At 36.1% G+C, this 23,419-nt stretch overlaps 1 pseudogene; it reads right to left on the bottom strand.

The window, feature by feature from the left end:
- Nucleotides 1-454: 454 nt before the first annotated feature.
- Nucleotides 455-1,257, bottom strand: LOC119055441 (60S ribosomal protein L7-like; annotated as a pseudogene).
- Nucleotides 1,258-23,419: the final 22,162 nt, after the last annotated feature.

A 23,419-nucleotide genomic window follows, 5' to 3' on the forward strand; every position in this document is an offset into this window, starting at 1 on the left:
TTGAGACACATGGTCATAAACTAAAGAGGGGGTAATGGTGGGGATGGGGGGGTAGGGTGGAGGGGAATGAAGGTGGGAATAGAACAACTGTAACAGCATAATCAATAAAAAATTAAAATAAAAATATAAAATAAAAAAATAAAAAAATTCAAATGCTGGCTCTATACTACCTTAGCAAGTTGCATGACTGCTATATGCCCCTATTGCCCCCCTATAAAATTATTATTATGGTAATAACAATACTTTATACAATTATTATGAAGATGAGATTAAATGACATTCATAAAATACATAGATCAATTTCCAGTACATTCTGTTCAATGTTAAATTTAATTATTATCATCAACATTTATTTAATATTGGAATGAGAGCGTCCCTATTTCTTTTTTTTCAATTTTAAAACAATTCCTGTTTATTAACTGAGCAGATTACAAAAATGACTATGGTAGATACTTTAGTTCATCCTTCTAGTAAGCCTGTTGATCTGGTCCTCCCTGTTACCAACATCTCCACCTTCTACAAAATGTGTGGTCTTTTTCTTCATTCCATTTGAAATGCCACAGGAAGTTGTTTTCTTCTTTGAGGCATTTTCCAACAGTATAGATCTCACAAATCAGATCCTCCATTCAGATGATGCCATATTTACCAAGAGATCACACAATAAATGTGTCATCTGTTGGGGCAATTTTTTTTTTGTTGATTTTCCTATAACCAAACTTGTAAATCAATTAATTTACTAACTTCAGGTTTGGGTATTCCCATACAATATATGGTTGCACAATACTCAGCATGTTAATTGAAGATTTGTTGAGCTTAACAAAGGTGCTACTGAAGGTCTGGCAAAGGCAAAGAAGTTGCAGCATTTTTTGGTCCTTTGGGCTCACACCACTGATACCTCTGATCCTGATGAAAAATGCCTGTTTAGGTTTTGCACATACACAGAAGTTGCCAGCTTTTCTTGCCATTCTAATCTCAGCTCTGTACATGTGCCTATATTCCTTGTGATGGTGCTTAGCTTTTTCATAGATAAGCTTCTTCGTTGGCTTTCAAAGAATATTTTGGGCAAACTTTTTTTCTTAGGCACTTGATTTTCAGCTCTGTGAAATTCCTTTCCCTTTTTTTAAGGGTTTCTGGCACTGCAGGAAACTTCTCTTCTGTACCCTCCCTGGTTTCAGATGAAAAAAAGAGGAAGCAGAGCTTCCCTATTTCTAGGTTGTCAGTATTAAATGATATATTTGTATATTCACTTCTCAACATTAATTATGTACGTTCTATATGGTGGATATCATTCAATATGCAGTATTTCTATATCCAGATGATTCAGAAACACCCTCAAGAAGCTTAAAATCTGGTAAGGGAGATAAACAATTGCATAAACTGGTAGAATGCAGCATAGACAGTTACCATATGCTAAAACAGGTACAGATGACACTCTTCATGAATTCAAGGAAACAAATGATCACTTCCTAGTGGAGCCATCAATAGGGACTTGATAGATGTGCTAACATTTACTTCAGGGTCTAAAAGAAAGCTAGGATTTGGAGATGAAAAATATGGAAGAAAGGACAAAGCCATACCTGGTGCCAGGCAGTGTGAGGAAAAGTATGAAGGTAGTTAAGACTAGCCAGATACATAAAACTGCCTTAAACTGGAAAGTACTCATTTCCACATTTTAAGTCTTAAATCTTTTGGCTCTCACAGAAAAACATCCATATACATTATTGCTTTCTAAGACAAATAGGAAACCAGAGCATTGCACAATAATTTTTCCAAGAGAGCTTAGGCTTGTTGTTCATGAAGCATACTCAAATAGTAACAGGATGTTATCAACCCATACCTAACCCAGTTTGCCTTTGTTAACTGGGCCAGTTCCCACAGTAGAGAGTAGGATGGGAATCTGCTGACCTGCACACTACCCATATCCCACTCAGGCACATTAAAGGATGGGCATCCATTTTCAGTATTCCTCGCTGAGCTCCAATTCACATTAAAGAGGGGAGAAAACTGCAGCCACTGTATTTCTTGGCAAGTTGCTTAAATAAAAATAGAGATCTGCTGACTAAGTATTCACTATATCTGCAGACATTTCCCAGCTGGGGAAATAGACTTTTATCCCTAACTTTTCCCCTTTTCAATATTTACTTAAATTAGTCCTTCAAAGTTCCTTTGCCACAAATTTTTTTGAATTAGTAATTTAAAAATACATATATATATATATATATATATATATATATATATATATATATATATAATACTATATTTGTTCCAACTGTTATTAATTGCCCATCCTAAAATATTTGCTGTTATTTTGGAGATAAAATAGGGCCTTCACATGTTAGTATTTGAGTCTACATATCAAACAGTTTGTTTTTAGTTTGTTATTTTTAAACAATTATTTCTTATTTTATTTTTGAATAGTTTGTTTTATTGTATTTTTACATTACCATTTATCCTTCCTATACAATCTTCCACCCTCACTGCAGTCACCACACTGTTGCCCATGTCTATGAGTTTTCTTTTTGCTTGATGTCTCCACTCCACCATCTCCCATCCCCTCTATGAGTCTGTCTCTATTATGTTTATTAGTTCAGTTTGTTCATTAGATTCCACACATGAGTGAAATCATATGATACTTATCTTCCTCTGACTGGTTTATTTCACTTAACATAATGTTCTTCAGGTCTATCCATGACATCACAAATAGTAAAACTTTCTTCTTTTTTATGAACAACTAGTATGCCATTGTGTAAATGTACCACTGCTTTTTCCTCCACTCAACTGCTGAAAGACACTTGGACTGCTTCCATATTCTGGTTATTATAAATAACATTGCAATGAACATAGGGGTACACATATTATTTTAATTTGTGTCTTGTGTTTCTTCCAATAAATTTTTAGAAGTAGAATCCATTTATAATTTTTTGAGGAAACTCCATATTGCTTTCCGCAATGACTGCACCAATCTACATTCCCACCAACAGTGCAAAAGGGTTCCCTTTTCAACCACATCCTTGCCAGCACTTGCTGTTTGTTGATTTATTGATGATGGCCTTTCTGACAGGTGTGAGGTGATATCTCATTGTGGTTTTAATTTCCATTTCTCTAATTATTAGTGACATTGAGCATCTTTGCATATGTCTATGGACTATGTGTATGTCCTCCTTGGAGAAACATATACTATGTTCATGAATAGGAATAATTAATGTCATTAAAATGTCTATACTATCCAAAGCAATCTATAAGTTTAATGCAATTCCTAGTAAAATACCAATGACATATTCACAAAGGTAAAACAAATACTCCATAATGTATATGGGACCACAAAAGACTCTGAATAAAAATAGCAATCTTGACAAAGAAAAACAAAGTTAGAGGAATCATGCTACCTAATATCAAACTATACTATAAGGCCATAATAACCAAAATATCATGGTACTGGCATATAATCAGACATATAGATCAATGAAACAGAATGGAGAGCCCTGATATAAGCCCATGCCTTTATAGTCAATTAATATTTGACAGAGAAGGCAAAAGCATATGTCTAATATATCTCATCAGGCAAGGGAAACAAGAGAAAAATAAACAAATGAGATTACATCAAATTAAAACACTTTTGCACAGCAAAGGAAATCATCAATAAAATGAAAATGCAACCCACTGAATGGGAGAACACATTCTCTGATACATCTGATAAGGAGTTAATATCCAAAATGTATAAAGAACTTATGAAACTCAATACTAAAAAACAAACAATTCAATTAAAAATTGGGCAAAACCTTAATGGACACTTCTCCAAAGAGAACACACATATATTTGTTTCTTTCTTTTAAGATTTTATTTATTTATTTTTAGAGAGGTGGATGAAGGGATAGAGAAAGAGGAGAGAAACATCAATATGTGGTTGCCTCTCACTCACCCCCAACTGGGGATCTTCCCTGCAACCCAAACATGTGCCCTACCTGGGAATTGAACCAGCAACCCTTTGGTTCCCAGGCCAGTGCTCAGTCCTCTGAGCCACACCAGCCAGGGTTTATTTGTTTCTTATCAAAGAAAAAAAACCTGAGCTCATGGCATCATTATTTAACAAATGCATTCTGGAACCACTGAAGATTTATAACTACCTAAGAAGATTTTAGAGAGAAGATATAATATTTTATTGATTCAACAAACACTCTTAAACCTTGTTCTAAGTGCTCTATGTGTATTAAGTTTCTTAATCCTGAAAGTAGCTTTATGAGGTTCATCCTATTATTATCCTTAAAATAGTAATAAGTTAAAATTGAAGCACAGGGATATTGTATAACTTGTTTAAGGTTTTAAGCCAGAGTTTAAGCAGAGATGTGGGTCATACTCCAGGAAGTTTGTGTCTAGGAGTCATGATATCACATCTATAAATTAAGAAATATCCAATTCCATGAATGGAAATGGAAAACATTATGCTGAGTGAAATAAGCCAGGCATTGAAAGACAAATACCACATGATCTCACCTTTAACAGGAAGCTAAACAACAAAACAAAGCAAGCAAAATATAACCAAAGACACTGAAATAGAGAATGGGGGACTGTGACCAGAGGGGAGAGGGGAGGGAACTTCAGGGGGGAAAGGGGGAAGGATTTACAGGAACTAGTATAAAGGACACATGGACAACAACTAAGCGGGGTGGAAATGGGAGGGAGGTGGGGAGTACTAGGGGGGTAGGCTGGGATGGTAGTAAAAGACAGAAAACTGTACTTGAACAAAAATTAAATAAAAAAAGAAAAAAGGAAATATATAATTCCAAATAGGACTATAATCTCAGGTTTTCTACATTTTTTCTTTTCCCTTAATTCAGGACAAAACTAAGGATCTTTGTGATTAGTGGTAATATTATGCCCCATAGGAGAAAGTTGAAATTGTCTTGTCTCCATGTGACAGTAAAATTAATATACTCTAGGTTAACATCAGCCCCCAAATTGACAATAGTATTTAGCTAATGAGGGAGTTATTACATAAATTTAATGAGATAACACAAGGAGATATTCTGGTCATACAGAAGACAATTTATTCACATTAGCTGAATTGAAAGGGGTGGCAATATGTGGTTTTCATGATCTCTTCAATCAGATAGATTCTTTAGTTGCAAAAAAATTTCTTCATTCACCCATTTATACTTAGATACAACATGTTTAAGGTTCTTTTCACTTAGAATGACAGGTGCTGGGCATGCCAACCTAATAAAATTATAAACATTTCATTGCATTGATCAGTGAAAATTTGTATGACTATGGCAGAAAGAGGAATTATTATCCAGTATTTAGGAGCATATACTCTAGAACTCAATGAGCTGGGTTGACGTTCAAGTTGGACATACTAACTATGTGATCTGATACAAGTTATCCAACTATCCGTGCCTCAGTTGCCTTGTCTGTAAAATGGGGTTGATAAAGGCACCTATTCATTTGGTTTGTCATGAAGATTAAGCACACTGATTCATGTGGGATGCTTAGATCATAGCCTAGCACATAGTAACTGCTATATACGTTTTCTACTCCTCTAAATAAATGTGAAAAGCATGAGTCTGTAAACCATCTAAGTATGTATAGGTATTCAAAGAAGAAAAATTGGTCGTGTGCTGATATCACTGTGACTTAAACAACAATGAAATAAAACATCTGTTGTTTAAGAGTACACAGCCCATGAGGGAGGTGAGCATGCACATTCGAGTAGGAGACTGGCTGCAGTTACTTTTAAGGAGGTAGAACATCTTAAACTGAAGGCCCTTTTATTGAAGATTCTTAAATAGATATATGATGGTGGCTGGTTACATTTTGTAACTGAGACTGGCAAAAGCATTCTTGTTCTGTATTCTACAGTGATAAGAATGTGTGGACCAAGCAATAGAAGAGGGAAGGAAGAAGAGAAAATACAACTCACGTTATAGAAATGGTGGATTTATTTTTCTTAAGAATGTGGATAACTAGTATTTTAGGTTGTTTCTACACTTGAATAGTAAATGCTTGCACTTCTTACAACCTTCAGTAAAATCTGATATGCAAACGCAATTGCTTTGTGTGTATATATGTGTGTTTGCTTTCTTTGTTCATTTGAGGAAATCAAGGAAAGGAGATGAATTTTGCTTTTGGGATGATTATGTCATAAAATGGGGAAAACATTCATAGGACAATGAAACAACCCATGATGAATTAATTCAGTGGAAACAATCTATTAAAGCCACAGTTGACCAAAAAAGGTCCCATGAGTTATAGGAATATCAGGGGGTTATTTGGGACTTTCCACAATCAATGGAAGTATATTCTATTTACTCATAATGACAACCCTTGAAGATGGTCATATTACTTTTGTTTTATAAACAAGGTCACTGATGCAAAAAAAAAGTTAAACACTATAACTTGCTCAAATTGATCTAGTTTGTCATTCAATCTTTTCATTTTATAGTTGAAGAAACTTAGAGTCAGAAAACTGAGTTAAACAGCTAATGCATGTTAGTGGAGTTAGTAAAGTAACTAGGAGTTAGTCTGACTCCCAGTCCTAAACACTGGCCACTGCACCATACCTCAACCTCTTAAAGAAAACACTTGTGATTATTACTGATGTCCATAAAACAAGTGTTTGGGCGGCCAATACTGAACACTGTGAAATGAATGAGACTGGTGGTAGACTTATTACAACTTATAATGGAATAGCCAACATAAAAAGAGAGAGGGTATGAAAACAACCTTTATTTCTACTTCAGATAAATTTTTCAAAATCACAGCTGGCTAAACTAGAGAGGAATTCAAAAATACGTTAAAAAAAAAGACTTATCTTCACTTTGTTTGCCAAAAACAGAAGTCCATGTAACCAAAAATGAATAAGATAATCAGCCAGCCACACAAATAGCATCCTATTGTTATTTATTTATTTTTTGCCAGCAATGAACACACACACTAAGTTGTTTCTTAAAACTGAAGTATATAATATGTTGTTGGATATAACAAAACCTAAGATTGCCTACTAGGTTTCTATATGAGAATTGTGCCTCATTAGCTTACTTCAGGGATCCCTTTCTGAATTGTGAGAATGTGTTTCCTAAGATATTGGAGCAATAAATCTATTGCTTACAGACTAATTTCATAGGTGGATTGATCAATTTTCTGTTTTGTGACATTCTTTAACACAGATATTAGGTCAGAAAGACTGAGTTTCTTGACCAAACATAGTAGACTCCAACTATATTTTTATTGCCTGACTGAACAAATAACTCAATGAATTCTATACATATTGCATATAGAATCTTGAATAAATATGATCTATTGTATTAGGTACTTATATAAAATATTTAGAGGCCTTGATTCAGAAATATGACTCAAGAACTAACAGGAATATGAACCTTGCAATAGATTCAAGAAACATTTGGCAAGTTTCCATCATAAGGACATCTCACCTTCAGTTTATACTTGAAGGAATAAATTATGTTTCCATGTAGTTTATAAATTCTAACAGTCACTTAGAAAGTGATATACTATGAAACTGGAATACATTTTACCAAGTCATCCTTTTGGGATTGTCTATCTGTGAATCATTCCAAACTGATAAAGCACAGTGAATTACTTAGACCAGAACACAGACTCAAATTGCTTAAACCAGGACACACAGTCAAATACTTAGCAGAAGACTGAAATGGTAGTTTATGAATTTGACTAGGATAGACAATCAATTTAGATAAGTGTAGATTTGAATGTGGCTTTTGCTCTGAATTTATAAAAGTAGGCTAAGTCAATACAAACCCCAAACTGGTCAATTCACTGGATAATAAATCAGGCATATAGGATGCTTCTTTTTTTTTTTAATGTTCAAGTACAGTTGTCTCCATTTTCACCCCACCAAGGCCGCCCACCCCACCCATCCCCACCTCCCACCCTGGAACCTACCCTCTTTGGCTTTGTCCCGGTTTCCTTTACACATGTTCCTTGATGACCTTTCCCCTATTACCCCCTTTTATCCCCTATTATCCCTCTCCCCCTCCTCTCTGGTTATGGTCAGATTGTTGTTTATTTCAATGTCTGTGGTTGTATTTTGCTTGCTTGTTTGTTTTGTTGGTTAGTTTCCACTTATAGGTCAGATCATATGGTATTTCTCTTTCCCTGCCTGACATATTTCACTTAGTATAATGATTCCAGTTCCATCCATGCTGTTGCAAAGGATAGGAGCTCCTTCTTTCTCTCTGCAGCATAGAATTCCATTGTGTATATGTACCACAATTTTTTGATCCATTCATTTACTGATGGGCACCTAGGTTGCTTCCAACTCTTGGCTATTGTAAATTGCCCTGCTATGAACATTGGGGTGCATAGGTTCTTTTGAATTGCTGTTCCAGGATTCTTAGGGTATAACCCCAGCAGTAGAAATGCTGGGTCAATAGGCAGTTCCATCTTTAGTTTTCTGAGGAAATTCCATACTGTTTTCCACAGTGGCTACACCAGTCTACATTCCCACCAATAGTGCACTAGGGTCCCCTTTTCTCCACATATTCTCCAGCACTTGTTTGTTACTTTGTTTATCATGGCCATTCTGACCCATGTGAAGTGGTATCTCAACGTGGTTTTAATTTGAGGACATTTCATTAAAATACTAAAATCTATCAAAATATGAATCCCATCAAGATGAGTCACATACAGTAGCAGAAAAGGCACTGTAATTGAAGTCAGACAAAGCAGAGGCAAGACCCTGATTCTGCCACCTATCAGCTGCATAACCTCAGGTGAGCAGCTTACCCTTTTTCTCATCATTTCTCTCATTGGGACTACTTTACAAATATAGCCCAGTCATTGTTATCATGCTTCTTTCATGCTCTGCTTTACCATTTGACAATGTAAAGAAAACAGTAAAGAAGACTGAATTTGGAACCTTTCAGAAACTAGGCTTGTACATCCAGTTAAAGGTATGATAAATCTATCATTGCAAAAAATATGTACAACATGCAAATAGTATTTGAAAAAGGGGTCAGTGGATTGCTGTAAAGTGAGTCTATGTGTGAATAATTTTGGTTTTTAAAATAACATATTACTTCTCTCCTCTACCACACAGAAGCGGTAAAACATCTATGCCTATATGACTTACATGTGAGGCATCCTGCACACCGAAAGGCATACATTAGCCAAAGTTCACTTTCACCCATACAAGGCAAAAATTATAAACACTAAAGAAACTGCTGAAATGTTTATTTATAAACATAACTTATAGCACACTATTTTCCAAACTTTGCTGTGTTTATCTCTTTTCCAAGTTTTCTGTTTTGTTTTCCTAATTAAGTAACTAAAACCAGTGACTCCATGTTACAGTGGAAAATAACCAAAAATCAGCCCCCAAAACATATAAAAATTAGTTTTCTTACATATTCATTTCTCTTATTCAGTTTAAAATGTTGGTGTCACTATGCAAAATGTTTTTAATATTGTCAGTTTTTATTATTTTTCTATTTATATTCCAATTGATCAAACACAATGATATAAAATGATATAATAATTATGTAATTAGGTAGCATATAAACTGTGGACCTCATATGTGGATGTATCTAACTTAAGGTCTCTGGTTACTAGCAAGGACACAGATGCTGTAAGTCCCTTGACTATTTTGCTATAAAGAAATCATTATTTTTTTCACCTCTTCCCTCAGAATGCAACTCACATCTTTAAAACCATTCTCAGTATATATTCAACTACAAAGACTGACACATCATACCTTTGATAACTTATACACAAAACTACCATGGCAAGATTATCAAATAAAAATGCTAATGTAGTATTTTATATACACCTAAGTATAGTGTACTTAATACAGCCAGATTCCTTCTTTTAGAGATGATTCTATCATAATTCACAATGAAAGCTTGTCCATATTTAAATGTTCCACCACAGTGATAGTAGAGAAGAAAAGAACCGGAGAGATCTATTTCAACCCCTTCGTTTTACTAGTCAATAATAAACTGTGGCCTGGAGCTACAATTGGTTTTCTAATTTTCAATGTATTATCTATTACTCCTTGCCACAGTGATGTCTAGAGAAAATGCTCAAAGAATTGGCATAATAAGAGATTTCTCAGTTAAACATTATGGAAAATTCAAATAGACAAAAAAGAAACATTCACTAAAATAAGAAGTTCCTTTCAATTTTACAAGTCACTGTTTGAGGACCTCCTTCTCATGCCCTACAGTTTCCCATCAAAACTGTTGGTTCAGAGACAAAATTACAAAGTGTTTCACAAGTATGATATCTAAAAGTCAAATTTATGCTTTTCTGAAAAGAATATGCAAGCATTTCCTTATATTTTTTGTGTCCAGTGTCACTCAGTTTCAGCTGCAGTCATACAAAGTCTACACTATTGTTCAATGTCACCTTTCTGATAGTGAGAAAAAAACCTGTGGTTGACTATGTTTCAATGTGAATAAGCAAAAGAGTAAATCAAAATAAATTTCACAGATAAGAAATTTAGAGGCTAGGGAACATTCCACTTAGAAATATCAGGTCTCAAAATAATTGTTAAACCCTAAATTGTTGGCAGCACTTTTAATTTCTGTTAATTTCAGTAAATTTTATCTCAATTTGGCACAGTCACTGCTGCTACCCAGTTGATGGTTATAGTTGGTGTGGGTGATGTTAGCCCATTGTCACCATAACAGCTGTTCAGCTGCCTGAGAATGCTATCATTTTATTGAAAATGATCTCATTACAAAGTAAGGAATAAAGCATAGATATTGTCCTATTAAGTTTCTGGTGGTGAAAACATAATATTCTTCAGAGTGCCCATAATGGAATAGCCAACACAGAGGAAACTACAGTCCCCCTGCACATAAATATTTCAATCCATTTCAAGTAGAAGAATGATGGTCCACCAAGCTTTAGAATCACTCATAGTAATTGAAGAAAATGCATTGACAGTTTGTGTCAGGAAATTTATACTTTTTGTTGATTCTACTTGGGAGTTTGGGGTCTGACAACAAGTCACTGATTTATCATTCATCAATGCAAGGTATTGCACAGGTTTTTTGTTTGGTTGAGACTTTAGTTGTTATTGTATTTTTAATATATTTTTATTGTATTGATTATGACATTACATTTGTTCTATTCCCCCCTTCATTCCTTTCCACCCTGCACACCCCTCTCCCACCATTCCCCCCCTTTACTTCATGAACACGTATCTCAAGTTCTTTAGATTCTATATTTCCCATACTATTCTCACCCTCCCCCTATTTATTTTCTACTACTGTCTATGCTACTTATTTTCTGTACCTTCTCCCCCCTTCTCCTCCCACTCCCCTGTTGCAAACCCTCCTTGAGATCTTCATTTCTGTTTCCACTCTTGATCTAGCTGTCCTCTTAGTTTGCTTTTGTTTTAGGTGTGGTTATTAACAACTGTGAGTTTGCCGTCCTTTCACTGTTCATGTTTCTTTAACTTCTTTTTCTTAGATAAGTCCCTTTAACATTTCATATAATAAGGGCTTGGTGATAATGAACTCCTTGAATTTGATCTTATCTGAGAAGCACTTTATCTGTCCTTCCATTCTAAATGAAAGTTTTGCTGGATAGAGCAATCTTGGTTGTAGGTCTTTGGATTTCATGACTTGGAATACCTCTTTCCAGCCCCTTCTTGCCTGGAAGGTCTCTTTTGAGAAATCTGCTGACAGTCTGATGGGAACTCCTTTGTAGGTGACTGTCCCCTTATCTCTTGCTGCTTCTAGGATTCTCTCCTCATTTTAATCTTGGCTAATGTAATGATGATGTGCCTTGATGTGTTCCTTTTCTGGGTCCAACTTCTTTGGGACTCTCTGAGCTTCCTGGATTTCCTGGAAGTCTATTTCCTTTGCCAGATTGGGGAAGTTCTCCTTTATTATTTGTTCAAATAAGTTTTCCACTGGTGGCTGTTCCTCTTCTCCTTCTGGTACTCCTATAATTTGGATGTTGGAGTGTTTAAAGATGTCCTGGAGGTTCCTTAGCCTCTCCTCATTTTTTTGAATTCTTGTTTCTTCATATTTTTGTTTGGTCATTTTATCCTTCCTTCTGGTCTGCTCCCTTCATTTGAGTCCCAGGTTCCTTTTCATTACTATTGGTTTCCTGTACATTTCCATTCATTTCAATTAGTTTAGCCTTCATATGTTCCTCTAATTTGTTACTAAAATCAACCAGTTCTGTGAGGATCCTGATCACCAGTGTTTTGAACTGTGCATCTGAAAGTTTGGCTATTTCTTCATCACTTAGATTTATCTGCTCTGGGGCTCTGCGTTGTTCTTGAGCCATGTTTTTATCTGTTTGTGCCTGTTACGTATGAGGAGTGGAGCCTTAGTTGTTTACCAGAGCGGGGCCACCCAGGTCGCTGGTTTGTGACACTGTATGTGGGGGCGGGGTCAGAGAGGGAGCAATGGTGGTCCTCTCCACTTGCCCAGTCCATCCCACCGCTGGCTCCTGCCTGTTTATCAGAGTCGAAAAGTGCGAGCCCACCATCCTGCGCTGCACAGTCTCAATGCTCGCCTCTTCACTGGTTTATCTGCAAGCAAATGCTCGACCAACTGCAGACAGCCAGCTGCGCCTCTTCCCTGTGTCTGCCCATAGCTAGCCCACACCTGGGATCCGCACCTTTGGCTGCCTGCACACCACCCCTGTCGGGAATCTTTCTGGCCAACCTGCTCCACTGCTGGCTTCGCCCCTCTTACCGGCTTAGCTGAGCATTTCATTGTTTTCGGACTCCGTATTGTTTGATTTTCTGTGGTTTGGTGAATTTATTGTTGTTAAAACTTTGTCGTTTTTAGCTTTGGTTGTGTGAGGAAGCAAAGTGTTTCCACCCAGGCCTCCATCTTGGCAAAAGTGTTATTGTATTATTAATCCTTGAGAATATTGTGATTTAGAAAATAGTGGATAATAAAGTGAATAATAAAAAGTAACAGAAGTTAAGTTTCCAGTAAAGCAAACAAGAAAAGAGCATTTACTAAAGTTTAGGTTAGTCAGGAAAAGTCTCCTAGAAGAGCTGATACTTCAAGCACAAGTAGGAATTATACAAGCTTAGTAAAACAGGGAAGGTTTCAAGATAGCAAAGCAGCATAAACAGAGGCAGTGAAATGGAGTGGGATTGAGTGTTTGTGGTACAGTGAGTAGGCCTGTTTACCAGAAGTGTCTAATTCATGCAGATAAGTAGTGGGAGTCAGGTGGGAGCCAGGTGGGAGCAAGAGCTTCATACTAGATTACGGAAATCTGGTACTCCCAGGTTTGGATTGAAATAAAGAATTATCTAAATATATTTTAAATCTGTGGGTTCTCTATTCTAAGGGTTTGTTCAGATCAATGTGCTGGTTGCCTGAAAAATGGATTAGAGTTGAAAACAAATAGAACATCTATAAATGCAGATGTTATATTTGTTTATACAGAAAAGTTCTTATTAACTTTGAAAATGTAATGTCTCAATGATGATCATGATACTTAGAATTATAAACATATATGTGTTTGTATATATCTCTATATAAATGTGAATATGTGTGTACTTGTTATATGTTATATATAAATATAAAAATATATGTACTTGAGAGAATTAATTAATCTATATTGTATAAAATGTTATTTTACCTATAAATATTTTAATAAAACATCATTGATTTTTCAGACCAACTCAAGTATAAACACTGATGTAAAAGTTCATATATCTTAGGACTTCCGCCAAGATGGAGGCATAGGTGGATGTGCCGTGCCTTCTCACACAACCAAGTTTAGAGACAACTAAATACTAGCAACAGAAAACACAGCCAGAACACGGAAAATTGAACTTTTCGGAAGTCCGTTAACAACAAATTCTTCAGCCTCACTGGTAAGGGGCGAAACCAGCGGCTGGTGAAGCAGGGTTGCACAGGGGGTCTCGGTCAGACGGACTCAGGTGCACGAAATCCAGACACGTGGAATCCAGGCGCAGGGTTGGACCTGGTGGGCGGCCGAGCGACCGACCAGGCGAGCGACCACAGAGGAGACAGCGGGGGAGCGGGGCTGCGTGTTGACTGAGGTCGCGCATTTGTGTGAGGGTGGACAGGCGAGGGAGTGGGCGGTTGGAACGGAGCCCGGCAGGTCCCGCTAGCGGCTGTGGAGGGCACCGCCATTACCCTGCTCTGACCCCACCTCCACATGCAGCATCATAACCCAGCGACTCTGAGTGGCCCGGCCCAGGGGAACCACCTAAGACGCTGCTTCTCACCCAGCTCCGAAAACCAGTAGAGGGGGTCGCCATTTTCCCTGCTCTGACCACGCCCCCACATACAGCGTCACAACCCAGCGACCTAAGAGTCCAAGATGCCACTTCTCACACTTAAAGAGCACGAACAGACCAAAAATGGCACAGGAAGATCTCAAAGCCCCAGAACCTATAGATCTTAGCGATGAAGAAATAGCAAAACTCTCAGACGCACAGTTTAAAACACTGGTGATCAGGATCCTCACAGAACTGGTTGATTATAGCCACAAATTAGACAAATATATGAAGGTGAAACTAATTGAAATGAATGGAATTGCACAGGACACCAATAGCAATGAAAAGGAAACTGGGACTCAAATCAATGGAGGGGACCAGAAGAAAGCAAATAATGGCCAAACAGAAAAGAGTCAAGAAGCAAGAATTCAAAGAAATGAGGAGAGTCTTAGGAACCTCCAGGACATCTTTAAACGCTCCAACATCCAAATTATAGGGGTACCAGAAGGGGGAAAGGCACAGCCACCAGTGGAAAACTTATTTGAACAAATAATAAAGGAGAATTTCCCCCAATCTGGCAAAGGAAATAGACTTCCAGGAAATCCAGGAAGCTCAGAGAGTCCCAAAGAAGTTGGACCCAAGAAGGAACACACCAAGGCACATCATAATTACATTAGCCAAGATTAAAATGAAGGAGAGAATCCTAGAAGCAGCAAGAGATAAGGGGACAGTCACCTACAAAGGAGTCCCCATCAGACTGTCAGCGGATTTCTCAAAAGAGACCTTCCAGGCAAAAAGGGGCTGGAAACAGGTATTCCAAGTCATGAAACACAAAGACCTACATCCAACATTGCTCTGTCCAGCAAAGTTTTCATTTAGAATGGAAGGGTAGATAAAGTGCTTCTCAGATAAGATGAAATTCAAGGAGTTCATCATCACCAAGCCCTTATTATATGAAATATTAAAGGGACTTATCTAAGATAAAGAAGATAAAAAAATGAACAGTGAAAGGACAGCAAACTCACAGTTATTAATAACCACACCTGAAACAAAAGCAAACTAAAAGGACAGCTAGATCAGGAGGGGAAACATAGAAATGAAGATCTCAAGGAGGGTTAGCAACAGGGGAGTGGGAGAAAGAGAAGAGGGGGGAAGGTATAGAAAATAAGTAGCATAGACAGTAGATAGAAAATAGATGGGGGGGGCAAGAATATCATGGGAAATATAGAATCTAAAGGACTTGAGACACATGGTCATAAACTAAAGGGGGGTAATGGTGGGGACGGGGGGTAGGGTGGAGGGGAATGAAAGGGGGAATAGAACAACTGTAACAGCATAATCAATAAAAAAATTTTTAAAAAGTTTACACTGAAACAGGTTTCAAAAAAAAAGTTCATACATCTTGGTTAGTATTCTAAGTAAAACAAACCATCTTAAAATTTCTTAGGATGGGTCTACGTAGTAACAAAACAAAGAATCAGAAAGTAAAAAAGAAAAAATTAGTCATTTAAACAATGATTTGGGAAACTAATTAGCAAAATGGAAATACACATGACTAAAATTTATATGAAGTGCAACACATAAAATGATACATACATGATGGGTTAAATATTGATATATGGACAGTGCTAGCAAGAGATTTACACATTTAAGAATATAGCATCACCCTGGCTGGTGTAGCTCAGTGGATTGAGCACAGGTCTGCGAACCAGAGGATCGTGGTTCAATTCCCAGTCAGGGCATATGCCTGGGTTGCAAGCCAGTTCCCTGCAGGCCATTTCCCAGCAGGGGACGCACTAGAGGCAACCATACATTGATGTTTCTCTCCCTCTCTCCTTCCCCTCTAAAGATAAATAAATAAATAAATAAATAAATAAATAAATAAATAAATATTAAAAAAAAGAAGATAGCTCATGGTATTATGGAGGATCATTGTTTAAAATGTAGGCTATTAGTTTTAATTCTATAATTTACAACCAATAAATCAGTACAAATATGTAGACAGTTTTAATTATTATGATGCAAAATAGACAAAGTGTCTAGAATGGGTTATAGTCTAGGCACTAGATTAGGAAAACATGGTTGACTTGGTAATAACTGACCTGCGTACCACCACTCCTAAACCTATGATCATGAAAGATATCACTGATGAAACTTGGTTTTCTTCTCTTATCTACAAAGAATTCCCAGTAGCCACTATGAATAACTTAGAATCTTCACAAATGATAAAGCCTCTGTACCATCTGCAGCAAGTAAACAGCTTTCTACAGCAGATACTCATTGGAGAAAACCTCCCATAAAATAAAATAAAAGCAGAAAATATCAAATTCCCACTTCTGTGAACCCACAGCTTTATTTACTTCAGGCCAAGATACGTCCCAAATGAATTTGTCGTTTTCCTGTCTGGACATAATTAAATTGAGCAAAATTATAACAAGGACAAGTCTACTTACATTTTAAGCATTTTGGAGAAAAATTTAAAACAATATAAAATGTATTAAAAGATACTCAATAAATTCTGTATTTCATTTGCTTTGTCTATGTAGCTTCCACTATTTCAAGTAAATAAAATATGCATTTGCAACTTTCATTGGCAGAATATTTAAGGATCATTTGAAAATTTCTTGCAATGTGGAAACTACTAATGGACTTTCTCTCAATGTTAGGCTAGAGAAAACTCTTTTGTTGTTGGTCGTTTTTTTAACCTTGAAACTGTTGTGGTACATTGAACACTTTTTGTTTAAGTCTCTTGAATTTGTTTGCTGCCCATGAACTGAATACCTCATCTGGGATGACAAGAGAGGTAAATTTGTTGTGGCCAGGACACACATTTTTGAGAAAAGTACTTTGATTCTGACCTGATCGTTGCCACCTCCATTCCCACACCCACTCACTGCTCCACTGCCATATGCTAGCAATATATCTGGATGTTCTGTTCAATATTAGCTAGCATAAAGGCAAGGTCTACATACAAATGAGTGAGAAGATGACAAGCCTTGGCAATAATCCTTGGTTAAATTGAAGTCTCTTTTTCACTCTAGGGAATAAATACTTCAAGTACCAAATGCAGCCAGCACTGAACAACAACTGTTTCAAACATAAGCATATCTTTTTACCTGTGGATATGCACTTCCTGAGTTGACTGGCCACTCTTTTCAGTGTTGGATCAGTACCTACTCAACTTACATTACTCAGCATGCTTGCCAATTTCTCTGTACTACCTGCCAGGAATTCCAAACACAGAGTTAATTATTCTTGTCTTTTAAGCTCTCTCTTTACCACTTGGTGTTTATCTCTGATATAGCACCTATCTCAATCTATTTTTCACTAGTATATAAATTACTTGAAGGTAGGGAAAATTTTTCAGTAATTGTTGTAACCTTAGTAGAGTACATAGTGCTTAGTACATAGTAGACATTCAAATTTTTGTATTATTTAAGCAATTATATGTGTAGGTCATATATTAAAGTTGAAAAAGGGTCTTCTAGTTGAATATGGGACCCAGGAAGCATCATGGAGTATACCTCAAAGATTAAATCAGAGCTAAGGAAGAATATCAAGGGCAACTTTGAGTAGTACATATTATGTTTATTATTTATTTATTTATTTATTTATTTATTTATTTATTTATTTATTTTAGGGAGAGAGTAGGGGAGGGAGAAAGAGAAGGACAGAAACATCAGTGTGTGGTTGCTGCTCACTCACCCCCAACTGGGGATCTGCCCTGCAACCCAGACATGTGCCCTAACTGGGAATCAAACCAGCAATCTTTGACTGGCAGGACAGTACTCAATCCACTGAGCCAGGGCTTAGTATATATTATAATAAAATAAAATACAAAGTGTTCAAATAAAAATTAGCTAATCAGAGATGTGAAATTGAGAAGGAGAGAGTGATGATATCTGTGATAGACTGAGCTCATGTCAGAATTACATTAGGGAAGCTGCCCCATTTTTCCACCATGTGCTACCTTCTTTGATTGCCTGGTTCCTACAGTAGATTGTGTGTTTGTGTAAAATAGTCTGTAAGATTCAAGACAAAGAGGGAGCTTAGATATCAACCTAAGAAATTTGGGCTCAATTTCATAAGCAATGAAGAGGTTGTGAAATATTTTGAGCTAGAGAATAATAATCCCAGACTATATTTTATACCAGCATTTCTTTACCAAAAGTGATGTTGCCCCCCACCTCAATTCAGGGACATTTGGAAATGTTTGAAGACATTTTTGGTAATCTCGAATAGAGGTGTTGGTACTACTGGGATCTAGCAGATAGAGGCCAAAGGTTGCTAAACATCCTACAATGCACAGAACAAGCCCTCTACCATTAAGAAACATTTGACCTAAAACACCATTAGTGCAAAGTTGGGAAATCCTACTCTAGAGCAGTGTTTTATAGAAAACATTTTATAGACACTGTTTCCTTGACAATTACTTGATAAAAAAGCTTATATATACATATAATGTTTCCATATATACATATATAAAGTGCTGTTTATAATATATCCATCTTCATTCTTTTATTTATTCAAATTATATGCACTGAGCATTTATTATTTGATAGGCACTGTGAGAGTATTCTGGAAATATACTAATGAAAAAGGCAAACAAATCCTTGTTTCCATGGGGTTAGCTATTACACTGAACATTCATAATGTAAATTAACATGCTAGAGGCTCTGGAAAGTAGTATAATATAAAAGCACATTTTACTTTGTTTAACCCAGTATTTCTTAATATTTGATTACTTTCTTTTTTTTTAAATGCTCCTTATTAACTTTCCTCAGAATTATCATTATTTGAAACAGTTTTACAAACACAGCTTTAAGCCAATGAAGTGAGTGCCAGTGGACAAGATTATTGGACAGCTTGAAATTTGTATTCAGAATGACCAGGAAGATTATTGTAAAAGTCATAAAATAATAATAGAGATAGCCTTAAATAGGGGATTCATGATTGAAATAAAAAAGGGAAGATAAATAGAAAATACATTTCCGAGGTAGAAGCAACAGCATTAAATGTCTTGCTCATGGCTGGCTTGCCCGGGACCTGGACTCACATGGTGCACTCACCCGTTCTCTTCATGGGCCATGTGGGCCTTAGCAGCCACATAGTCCATGGACTTCAGGAAGAAGCCTCTCTGGCTGTCTTTTGCCCACCTGGTGATGCATTGGCCAGTGCTTTCATGTGTTCTTCCAGTACTGTACAACCTTGTGGTCCTAGCAGTCACATGGCCCATGGCTGTGTGGGCTCCACACACAGGCTCCTAGAGGGAACCTGAAATGAACAACAGCTGGGAACAAGCTAGGCTATCTGGATGGGGAACTATGCCTGCTTAGCAGCCACCTGCCGGCTCTGAAGAACTGTACTTTAAAATGAAGAAGGAACTCTTGACATTAGCTTTTGTCTTGGCCTTGCTGAGCATGGTCGAACTTTTTTTCCAGGGAATAAAGAGGAGATGGTCTTGCTGAAGAGAGTCCACCATTCTCCCAAATCATGCAGCGCCTACATAAACCTATTTCCTTTTGCACTAGGATTTACCTCACGAATGTAGATTTTGTGGCAGCAGACAGCTGAGCTTCCTCTTTTTTTTGTTTAGTTACACTACTGCTCTCACAGTGTATGATTCAGTACTCCACAGTTTTTCACCATGGTGTGGTCCATATGACAGATCGGGATGTTACATGGACCACTTGATCTGGATGCTACTCAGATCAAGTAGGTAGAGGACTGTTTTGTGTCTTGTCTACATCTTGCTTTTTAGATCTTGGTATGCATTGCCCTGCATCTTTTTATAATAAATTACATGTCCAGGCAATCAGAGTAGTTTTCCCTACTAGTCTTTTCTTTGACATTCCTGTTTTATTCCTGTTTTCATTTTCTATGATTTTGAGACTTCAGTTTTCCCCTAGTCAATTCAACTCTACAGGGACTACCTCTGGCTTGTCACCTTAATATACAGTCTATGTTATCACTCTAAGTCTTGGGAAAAAATAAGCGTAACTGGTAGCCTTGGCATCTCATGAGAAAGTTATAATTACCAAGGCCTTTCTGGAACTCAGAAGGATGTTAATTTAATTTTTTTTAATCTTGGTAATTCTCTTCACTGCTTAGGTCTTGATGGACACCCGCTCTTTTTTTAGAGAAAGAGAAGAAACGAGGGAGAAAGATAGAGAGAGAAACATAGATGTGAGTGAGAAACATTGATCAGTTGCTTCTCACACATGCCCCGATCAGGTACTGAAACCACAACCTATGCAATGTGTCCTGACCAGGAACTGATATGGTGTATCTTTTGCTTTGTAGGATGACGCCCAACTGAGTCACACATGTCAGTGCTTGAGTGATACCCACTCTTCTTTTAAATTAGGTGTTGTTGTTATTGTTTTTATAATATCAACTCTAAACTTGTATTTGAATACCAATGAACTCTATTGATCTCATCAATAAAATAAAGATCAGAGTTTGATGCTAGTACCTACTTCAAAGGTTGTGGAGAGGATCAAATGAAACAATATATGAGAGAGTGCTTTACAAACAAAAGTATTGTAAAGCATTATTAATAACATCTTTATTATTATCACCATCATTGTCTGTCTTGACTGTGATCAGTTTTATACTGACTGTAGCCATACAATTATCCAGCGGGAAGGAACTTTGAAAAGTTCACCCAGCACTTAGTGTGGACCGAATATCCAGCAAACTTGATTCTTGGGTTCACTATCAGTCTACTGAATTTGCCCCAATACTTCTATATATATTTTTAAAAATTAGTACTATAGGTACCGAGTTGTTCCTCTAAAGCCAGAATCTGCTAGGTATGTACAAACTAGTTATCAGATGTTTAAAAATTTAGAAGGGATGCTTTTCTTTTTTCCAATCTTTAAATTTGTGATCTGAAATGCAAAGGTAACTTGCTCTTTATTCCTCTGTCCCACTGAGAAGCACAGGTTGAGGGACCAGAGACCAGAACAAGAAATAAAAAAGAATCTGACTACTTCACAACATACTGGCTGAGTGATCCTGTACAAGTAAGTTGACCTGTATGTGTTCCAATTTCCTCATCTTTAGCATTAACATAATGACAATATCTACTCCATTTAGTCATTAGGGATATCAGAAAGATTCTCTTTCAGAAAGGTGGCATAATTTTTGCTCAGTGTAGACTTGGTATATTTCTATTTTGTTATAGCAATGATTATCATTATTTTAAATATATATGATTGTAGACCCTCCTCTCTTGTTGCAACTAAAACAAACTATAAAATACAAGTTTATTTTTAATGTCTGCCACATTATGTTTACCCTTCTTCCTACTACTTAGCAATCCCCTCCATTCAGGGTATATTTATATTATTGTACACTAAACTTTACACAGAGATATACATGTATTTATATCATTTCTGGCCCAAAGCTTATCTTACTACCTTGTTAATAGGAGTGTCACAATTCTTCAGTAATATAATCTAAATCACTTAGTCTTCAGTGCACAACTTTTTGTAAGTATTTGCTTCTCTCATGCATAGTGAAAATACTTTCTTTGTACTTTCAGCGATATTGGTGCTCATGATGGAAAGGTCATATTTTATAAAATGACATATGCCAAAGGCAATTTTAATACTAAAAGGGACCTATATATTTGTTTGCTAACTTTGTAAATATTATAACATGAGACCAGTTAGCAACACTTTTATTTAGGAACTGTCACTGGAAGAACTAGAAACACATTTTATACTATATGAAATATTAGCCACTGGAAATTGCAGTATATCTTGGGGTACATCCAAGAGGAGAATTTCTACGTGTTTTAAATGCTCTGTTAAGGCTGCAGAAATATTCTTCTTAGATTTAGTTTTTTTGCGAATGTGATATATACAGCCAAAGACATTGAATGTACTTTACAGAAAAGTTAAATGTTAAATTAAATAAGAAAGTAACAATGGATAAAATACTGAAGCATATCATTGCAAAATAGTCAACCATGCAATTCTGATGTGCTTTCCAAAACCAGAAAAAGGATTTATGACTATAAAATATCATTTATGTATTCTATGGGCATCCTCTGATTTATTAATGGTAAGCTCAGCACTAAAATCAAGCTTATTTTTTGATTTAATGAATCAGTCACCTTTTACATATAGATATCATTTTAAAACTTAGAAATAATAGTTTTAAGATTTGCATATTTGAATAGTTAGACAAGCTATGATACAGTAATACAATGGATGACTGCCTAACTATTTTAAAGGACATGAAAGTAGATGGTATATTATATGGATATTTATGTATGAAATAATTTACAATTATGGTAGCAAAATATAACATAATGCACAAATACTGTAAACACAGTTTAAAATATGTTCATATTACTAAAGATTAGAAAATAATAGTAAAAAAGTTTTGCACTTGACTTTCTTCTTTTTATAAATCACTGCTTACCTGCACAATATATAAGTGAAAAGCAATTTATAACTTTTTTATAAAATTGAAAAATAACAGGGTTTAAATGAAACTTCAAGGTCATCTTGTCAAATATCCTCTTGTCCACCTCAAATCAGTAAAAGAAACAATGTTGGGAGAAACTATGCGCTTATCTCAGAAAGAAATAGATATAGGTCCTTTTGAGGAAAAATAATCCTTAAAACCACTGACATTGAGTGACAGAAGAAAGTTACTTAAGAGAAAAGATCAAAGAATAGATAATATGTGCATTTGACTAAATAATGACTATGGAGTTACTGTCTATAGGTATTTAAATATCATGATAAAAGATGAAAATTATAGAGATAATATGAAAGGTATAATTAAAAATAATTGAATTAAATTGAGAAAAGGAAAATGTATCCAAAATAGAAAATAGATCCCAAGTTTTCATTACATAAAATGTATTCTACCAGGAATTAACCTTCAAAGGGAGACAGTAAAATCTTTCAATGCTCAATACATGAAAGCATCATACAGGTCAAAGACCTGAAAGCAGAGACACTGCTCAGTTTCAGCCATGGACAAATGGCATGGAATGTGTTTGATCTCCTTTCTCTCTGATTATTTATCTTGAGTAATCTCATTTGTCCAAAGTAATGATGGCTATCTTTTCATCTTGTTTTTCATTTCCCAACATATCTTGCAAGGGCTGACACTCCCATGTGAACAAACAAGAGAAAACATAGGAATAAAAAAGTTTTAGAAATCAAAAAGTAATTCAACTAAAGATTTCTATTT

Source organism: Artibeus jamaicensis, unplaced genomic scaffold, assembly GCF_021234435.1.
Source record: "Artibeus jamaicensis isolate MK-2021 breed Jamaican fruit bat unplaced genomic scaffold, CSHL_Jam_final contig_240, whole genome shotgun sequence".
Lineage (NCBI taxonomy): Eukaryota > Metazoa > Chordata > Mammalia > Chiroptera > Phyllostomidae > Artibeus > Artibeus jamaicensis.